The 8,670-nt window shown below is 44.8% G+C and overlaps 1 pseudogene; it reads right to left on the bottom strand.

Annotated features, from left to right (window-relative positions):
• Positions 1 to 8,326: 8,326 nt before the first annotated feature.
• Positions 8,327 to 8,444, bottom strand: LOC126203309 (5S ribosomal RNA; annotated as a pseudogene).
• Between the last annotated feature and the right edge of the window lie 226 nt (positions 8,445 to 8,670).

Below are 8,670 nucleotides of genomic sequence, written 5' to 3'. Positions count from 1 at the left end.
AAAAGTTGAAGGTGTTAAATGTATCTTCAGATAAACACTTACATTCTCCCCACTTTTACTTGATGTAATTATTTCTATGTGACAAAAAATGTTTTGCTATGTTAACACTTTGCGTCACTTGAGTATTTTCTGTACAAATAATATCTGTGTAAGTCGGACATCTCTCTTTCGTCTGTGTTTGGGACATTCAATTGTTCAAAAAAATGTTCAAATGTGTGTGAAATCTTATGGGACTTAACTGCTAAGGTCATCAGCCCCTAAGCTTACACACTACTTAACCTAAATTATCCTAAGGACAAACACACACACCCATGCCCGAGGGAGGACTCGAACCTCCGCCGGGACCAGCCGCACAGCATTCAGTTGTCACCTGAAAGTTGCCTAAAAAGCCGAAAGTCAGTTCATGACTAAATAAATTCAGTTTTGCAGAACATTAAGAAATGTTTTCCTATTCATTATCATGTTCTGCAAAGCACCGACAGAAAATTCAGTTAATGTTACTGCTCAAACGGCGTCAACAATAATTACTGTAAAACAATATTCTCACTCGCCATCTCAAAGATACGTGTCTTTTATTACAATTTGAATGTTGTAGAAGGAAATGTTTTCACTAAGTTTCAAGACCTAAATCTTTAAGCGAATGTATGGTGGATTAATATTGCATACTGCCTTATTTACGGGAGTGAAACGTTAGCATGAGTACGACTAGATTGGAATTGCAGCCAGAAAGTTTGAAGTTAAAAACATTCAGCGTGTCGGTGCAGGCGAACATTCGGAAACTAGTTCCAAATTCCGCGACTGGTAGCTTTACGGTAGTCAGCGGTAACAACTTGTTCGGCCTGCCGCACCGCGAATCTGCATGCATTTGCAATGAGCGCCGCAACACAGCGACCGGCGCCACCTGCGGCCCTCGCAACAAAGGCCGGCCAGGGCTGTGGAACCGTGTGGCGACGAGGCGGCCCGCACTTGGCACCGGGCCTTCCTCCTCCTGCCGAGAGACGAGGCGCGTGCAGAGGTGTCCGCCGATCGATACCCGGCAACGCCACGGCACGCCCGCCGCCGCTGCTGGGGTGTTCCTCGCACAGGCTCCAGAAAGTACTCTGATCCCAGGCTTTCACATTTAAGCTTAGGGCTGTACAGCGTACTGCCATTGTACCAACCAGTTATTCCTTTTTATTCGTAAGAAGCTGTGAAGCCCCCCACCCCCTCAACCCCTGGACAGCCGTGCTTGTTAAAGCACCGTTTCCGGGACGAGGAGGTGCGCGGACCCAGGAGCGAATTCTCCTGGCGGATTAACGACGAGAGTCGGAGTGCCGGCCAGTCTGCATCTAGTTTTCGGTCAGTTTCCACATCATACACTACTGGCCATTAAAATTGCTACACCAAGAAGAAATGCAGATGATAAACGGGTATTCATTGCACAAATATATTACACTAGAACTGACATGTGATTACATTTTCAGGCAATTTGGGTGCATAAATCCTGAGAAATCAGCACCCAGAACAACCACCTCTGGCCGTAATAACGGCCTTGATACTCCTGGGCATTGAGTCAAACACAGCTTGGATGGATTGTACAGCTACAGCTGCCCATGCAGCTTCAACACGATACCACAGTTCATCAAGAGTTGCGGACTCGCGTATTGTGACGAGCCAGTTGCTCGGCCACCATTGACCAGACTTTTTCAGTTGGTGAGAGTTGGTGTGCTGGCCAAGGCAGCAGTCGAACATTTTCTGTATCCAGAAAGGACCGTACAGGACCTGCAACATGCGGTCGTGCATTATCCTGCTGAAATGTAGGGTTTCGCAGGAATCGAATGAAGGGTGGAGGCACGGGTCGTAACACATCTGAAATGTAACGTCCACTGTTCAAAGTGCCGTCAATGCGAACAAGAGGTGACCGAGACGTGTAACCAGTCGCACCCCATACCATCACGCCGGGTGATACGCCAGTATGGCGATGACGAATACACGCTTCCAATATCGTTCACGGCGAAGTCGCCAAACACGGATGCGACCATCATGATGCTGCAAACGTCCGAAAAACTGACGTTTTGCCATTCGTGCACCCAGGTTCGTCGTTGAGTACACCATCGCAGGCGCTCCTGTCTGTGATGCAGCGTCAAGGCTAACCGCAGCCATGGTCTCCGAGCTGATAGTCAATGCTGCTGCAAACGTCGTCGAACTGTTCGTGCAGATGGTTGTTGTCTTGCAAACGTCCCCATATAATGACTCAGCGATCGTTGCAAACGTCCCCATATAATGACTCAGCGATCGAGACGTGGCTGCATGATCCGTTACAGCCATGCGGATAAGATGCCTGTCATCTCTACGAGGCCGTTGGGATCCAGCACGGCGTTCCGTATTACCCCCCTGAACCCACCGATTCCATATTCTGCTAACAGTCATTGGATCTCCACCAACGCGATACGATAAATCGCAATCGCGATAGGCTACAGTTTGACCTTTATCAAAGTCGGAAACGTGATGGTACGCATTTCTCCTCCTTACTCGAGGCATCACAACAACGTTCCACCAGGCAACGCCGGTCAACTGCTGTTTGTGTATGAGAAATCGGTTGCAAACTTTCCTCATGTCAGCACGTTGTAGGTGTCGCCACCGGCGCCAACCTTGTGTGAATGCTCTGAAAAGCTTATCATCTGCATATCACAGCATCTTCTTCCTGTCGGTTAAATTTCGCGTCTGTAGCACGTCATCTTCGCGGTGCAGCAATACTAATCGCCAGTAGTGTATGTAACAGGTTTTGAAGCTCCTTCGTACGTTAGTGGTAGTAGAAACTTTTCACACCCTGCCGCAAATGCCTGTTATCTACATTATCTCAACGATGTCTCGCGGAAAGCACTTCGACTTTTTTCCAGAGATTCGCATTTGAGTTCATGGATCATTCACGTAACAATCGTGCATTGGTCGAACCTACCGGTAACAAATGTAGCAGAACGTCTCTTAATTGCTTCGACGTCTTTCTTTAACCCTGCCCGCTGGATACCCCAGACACTTGTGCAGAGTTCAGGAATGGGCCGCACCAGTGATATGCACGCAGTCTCTTACAGAGACGAGGCGGTCCGCCTCCGCCTAGGCCGTAGCAGCGGTTAGGCACGCACGAGCGACATAACCGAGGCGGCAGCACTCAGCGCCCGCCGTGATGCGGCGCGTTGCCACCTCGTCACAGCGGGGCGGAAGTCGCAGCTGGAGGGTCGATTCGCGTGAATAAACGTGACGTCGGAAAGTTAACTAACCTGGAGATGCACGTCACACTAGGGAGTTCTATGACCCGTTCTCGCATCTCAAGTTCTTGTGTCGACGATATCTAATTGCTAGGAGCTAAATCGCATATCGTAACCGATTGATTCCCCGCCCCTCTTTCTCTACTTAGAGGATCTTCGGCTCGAATGCCCTGTTGGACCACTACGGACGTATCAAACATAAGCCTTAATTTGAGGAAGGAAATCTGAGAATGTACGTTTGTAGCACAGCAGTGTATGGTAATGAGGCATGGAGTGTGGGAAAACTGGAACAGAAGAGAATCGAAGCATTTGAAATTTGTTGCCACAGAAGAATGTTGAACATAAAATTGACCGATAAGGTAAGGAATGAGAAGGTTATCAGGAGAATAACGAGGAAAGGAATGTATGGAACACACTGAGAAGAAGAAGGGACGGGATGATTGGACATCTATTAAGACACCAGGGAATGATCTCCACGGTGCTAGAGGGAGCTTTACTGGGTAAACTATAGAAGAAGACAGTGAATGCAATATACCCAGCAAGTAATTGAGGCGGAACGTTGTAAATGCTACTCTGAAATTAAGAGGTTGGCACAGAAGAGGAATTCGTGGTAGGCCGCATCTAATCAGTCAGAAAACTGACTACCCCTCCCCCCCCCCCCCCCCAAAAAAAAAAGCCATGGCAGGCGATTTAGAACGAACGTCTCAGAAACGTCAGATTTGCACTAAGTCATCGAGTCACCGAGACTGTGGCGGGGCGGATTATAAAAAAGTTTTATTCATTCGTCGTACTGTTCACTGCAAAAGTACGGCGGCAGACCACCGGCCCGTTTCTCTGCATACGTATGTACTGCGCTGACAACGTAGAAGCAGCGTTGAAGAAAACGCCCTCAATACTTACGTTGCAAAGTCCGCGTAAACTGTGGTAGCAAGCTATCCTGTAAATTCTTATAATACTTTTCGGGTGGAAATTGGCTGCTTCGTTCTCTCAGAAAAACGTCAAACTTCCGAAACGAGCCTTTATTCCATTTCAGCTCAAAAAAAAAAAAAACTGCCATCAGCCCACATGTAATTAGCGAAGAACATCACTGTCCTCAGTTCACAGTTCACCAGTACACACGCAAGGCAGCCAGAAATGTACTTAAGTCCAATCTGAAGAACTACGCTATTTCACAGTCAATATTCCGCTACTATATCTGAGTTTCGCATTCAGTCCTTTTCAGTGGATTTCTATTAAAGAAATTGCTCGCCAAATATTCCATATACGGATACGTAACATACCACGCGGAATTTTAGAAAGACCGGAAGTTCCCTTCGGTCTATTAAAGAACACAAAGAAATACATAAGGAAAGTTAGAGGTATATTTTACCAGTAGGATTTCTCAAATTGATTGAGCTAAAGATTTTTTAAATAAACCTTCGTGTACATGCCAGTCACACAAGATATTACAGAGATAGAAGTGCATGTGCAACTACTGCATATGTCAAACTAAATATAAGAGCAGACCGAGAACACTTCAAACGAAGCACCGACGGCACACTGATCTTAAAATATTGCCATTGAGAACACATAGAAAAGTAGGAAATAAAGACAGACATCCGTGCGTATAACTTTCAAAGGACTTACTCCATAAAAAGTAGAAATTTAATAGATAATCCTATAAAGAAATATTTAATTATGTGAACCGGGATGTTTGCGACAGCCAATTGAGTTGAAAATCCTTTCTGTAGTGCCTAATATAAAAACTTCTTTTCAGATTCCAAGAGTAAATACAAAATTATTCATTTTTCTTGAAAAAGGTGAACACTTTATATTTGCGACGAGCTTGTGATGCTACAGTTCAGTCATATTTCAACGTGCTGCTGGGAGTTGTTTTATAACGATCTACAGTAACTGAACATGTGTCACAATCACTATACGAACAATCTAAAAGAAAATGTATAAGAGAAAGGCTTCGTGCTATGAACAACGGTGCAAAAAGTAAAATTTCGTCATGCACGTACACTGTACAGTGTTTTGTTGATGTTCCTGAAGAATGGCACGTAAATTGCTCGAGACTGAATTCGTGGATAAGGTTGTCATTACCTACAAACGGCAAGTACAAGTTCTCAACCACCGCTACATTTCAATAGCATTTTTTAAATCGACATTTGTCACCACAATGCAATATGATCCCTGGTCTACATGTATTGAAATAATGTAAGAAAAATATTTCGAACTTAAGTCGTCACCATCGTGCCTGGTATAGCTGTATCGTCCTCTTTCCTCAAAAATCTGAAATTGGTGTCAATTCCTGCGTTAATGTAATCATCTCAGGGTGCATGTCCAACTAAACGCGTTCCTGCTGAACAAACGCTGTCATAATTGCATTGGAGAGTCTTATTTTCACACTGAATTCCTCATTCATTGTTCTGTGGCAAACATACTACCTGCTGATTGCCTCCATTCCACGTGACCGCTACGCAGGCTATTGTTTTGTCATTGCTTCGTTCGCAGTCTGCATATAAGATCATTGTTCTCTGCCACACGTCTGATTGCCGCTCCATTTTCTACTGCCGAAGCCAATCAATGTCGCACTAGCCGGCAGAAATGGAAGCCCGTTACAGTACAGGATGGCGGACACGCTTCTCCCATCGGTGATCCAAAACACTCACCCATAATCAGGACCATGATCATGTTATATATAGCGATATAAACCGTATTTTCCAGTCAACTGTTTCACACCATAGCGCAATGTACGTGTATAAACTTTGAATGCACGTAACAGGCTTTTTATTTCTTTTAACTAGCTCTTTTCCTATAACAGAGATCCGTTAGCAGCACTATAACGTTGAAGACCAGTTGAGGGTGGAGAAGACCTTGCATCTTCTCACTGTTAAAGCTTGTGCACAACTAAAACCTGTACCGTTAGTTTAAATTTTTCTGAGAAGGCGAGTTAGTAGTCTGCTTTAGTTATCGTTTTAGTTCCTTAAGAACGTTTTATATCGATGTACTCGTATCATGAAGACTATCTTTGTAGTGTTCTGATTTTATGGCACCTGATAGATCTTAGTTCAGATTCGTGTACCGTCTCCACGAACATTGAAAAAATGTTAGTAGTGATATTCATCCACCCCCGCCCACTCCACATCCACATCTACTCCTTTCCTCCTGCCGGTGATCATAGATAAACTGAGAGTACTCCGTCATTCTCTTACCACTTTCAATCATCTCACCTTTTATGATGGAACGTTATCCCAGTGAAACAGATACAATATTGACACTCATTGAACTTTAGATTACAGGTATTCGATACATGCAGTAATATTCTCCGGGTTTGTCAATGACGTGTTATCGTTGCCGAACAGAGTGATTGCTCGGTCCAGTACTTTCTATTCCAGGGATTTTCATTGACTTCTAAGCAGCTAGTACCTGTAGCACATTTCACATATTTATGGTAGTACAACAGTAAATAAGACGAACTATAAATTATATGAAGATATTTATTCAACAGATTCTGAAACATACGCCATGAAGAAAGGATTATAATCTTTAATTCATGAGCTATTCACCATAAACACGCACATATTTATCTCGCAAGAGTAGTCGCTATTAACACTAATCTCGTCAGTGTGTGTGCGTTTTGTAGTGAGTGCAAAATTTCTGCGTGAGTACTGTTTTATGAATATGTCTCATTTCGGAGATTTCGTGGACATTCGTAGTGCTGATCAGCTCTTACCTGTGGCGTTCTTGTTATCTGCTTCGAACGCAATAATACAACTTTGTGAAGCATTAAAATATACGTACGTGAATGTAGACTTTCTCAGCGAATTACATTGGTTAAAGCTTCTCGTGTTAACAACCGAGCCGTGGCGAGGTCTTGTCGCAACATTTCGACGAGTTTCCTACTCCTCATCTCCTGGTGAAGATGACCATACCGCGACTCATGAATAAAATACACATAGTTGCAGAAATGTTGCAGGAATGTGTTTCATCTGCTTTCGTAAAATAAAGAATGTTCCGATATAGGTACAGATATTGTGACTATTGGTACCTTAATTTGTGCCATGTTAAGTGTGTAAGTCTTTTTTTCTCTGTGTCTAACTTTCTTTCCGTAATCACATCGCCTAGTTTACTACCTGAATGGCTGTAACTTCTCCGTGAAGTGGACTACGCCTGTCAGTGTAGACTTCCCTTTTGCCTCCATTCATCCACATTTCAATACCTGGCCTGTTTCCCAGGCGAAAATAAACTTCTGTGGTTTGCTTATGCCACGCATACTTGGAGGTACTCTCTCTCCGTCCAAACAGACCTCGTAAGGCCCAACTGTACCGATCGACTGCCGTGTCATCATCTACCGACAGGCGTCACTGGATGCGAGTATGGAGGGGCATGGGGTCAGCACGTGGCTCATCCGGCTGTTGTCAGTTTTCATGATGAGATCCGCTACTTCTCAGTCATGTAGCTCCTTAATTGGTCTAACAAGGGTTGAGTACAGCCCGCTCGCCGACTGGACTCAGCTGACCTGAGCGGAGACCCATCGCATTGCTAGCCAAGTCCAACAGCGCTTAACTTGTGTAATCTGACAGGAACGGGATGTTACCACTGCGGCAAGGCTGTTGGCACTTGGAGGTACTAGCCAACCTTAAAACATACTATTCATAATAACCATGCTTAGTTGTCTGCAAATGAAGTAAACACTGAAGTAATATTGTTAACTACGCTGTCCTCAGTCAGCGCTAGAAATATCTGCACTTAGACCCATAACATCCTGTGCATATTTTCAGTATTTTCTTTGGGCAAATACTAGAAATATATACACAAACATCCTGTACATATTTTCATTATTTTCTTTGTCTAAACCTGTTTCAGCACCTTTGTGATACCAGTGGGTAAAAGCACAAAGCACTCCGTCGTCAGGCCAGAAGTGGCCCATCAGGACCATCCGACCGCCGTGTCATCCTCACTGAGGATGCAGATAGGAGGGGCGTGTGGTCAGCACACCGCTCTGTCGTTATGATGGTTTTCTTTGACCGGAGTCGCTACTATTCGGTCGAGTAGCTCCTCAATTGGCATCACGAGGCTGAGTGCACTCCTAAAAATGGCAACAGCGCATGGCGGCCCGGATGGTCACCCATCCAAGTGCCGGCCACGCCTAACAGCACTTAACTTCGGTGATCTGCTGGGAACCGGTGTATCCACTGTGGCAAGGCCGTTGCCTGTCAGTGGGTATCTATTTTGATATATACCTCAACAGCCGTTTCGTTTGCGTCATAGGATGTTCACTTGTGACTTAAGCACTGAGTTGCAATCAGCTGTTAGGGACGTCTGTCTGTTCTATCACCCAACAAGGTTGTTATTGCATACAATTAATTGATTGCGGAAGGTTAATGAATATGAAGACTACAGCACACAGACACGAGTCGCCGAAGAAGCAATGCCGTGT

The sequence above is a fragment of the Schistocerca nitens genome, chromosome 1 (assembly GCF_023898315.1).
Source record: "Schistocerca nitens isolate TAMUIC-IGC-003100 chromosome 1, iqSchNite1.1, whole genome shotgun sequence".
In the NCBI taxonomy this organism is placed as follows: Eukaryota; Metazoa; Arthropoda; class Insecta; order Orthoptera; family Acrididae; genus Schistocerca; species Schistocerca nitens.
The sequence above is the reverse complement of the archived record's forward strand: the minus strand, read 5'-3'. Positions and strand labels throughout refer to the sequence as shown.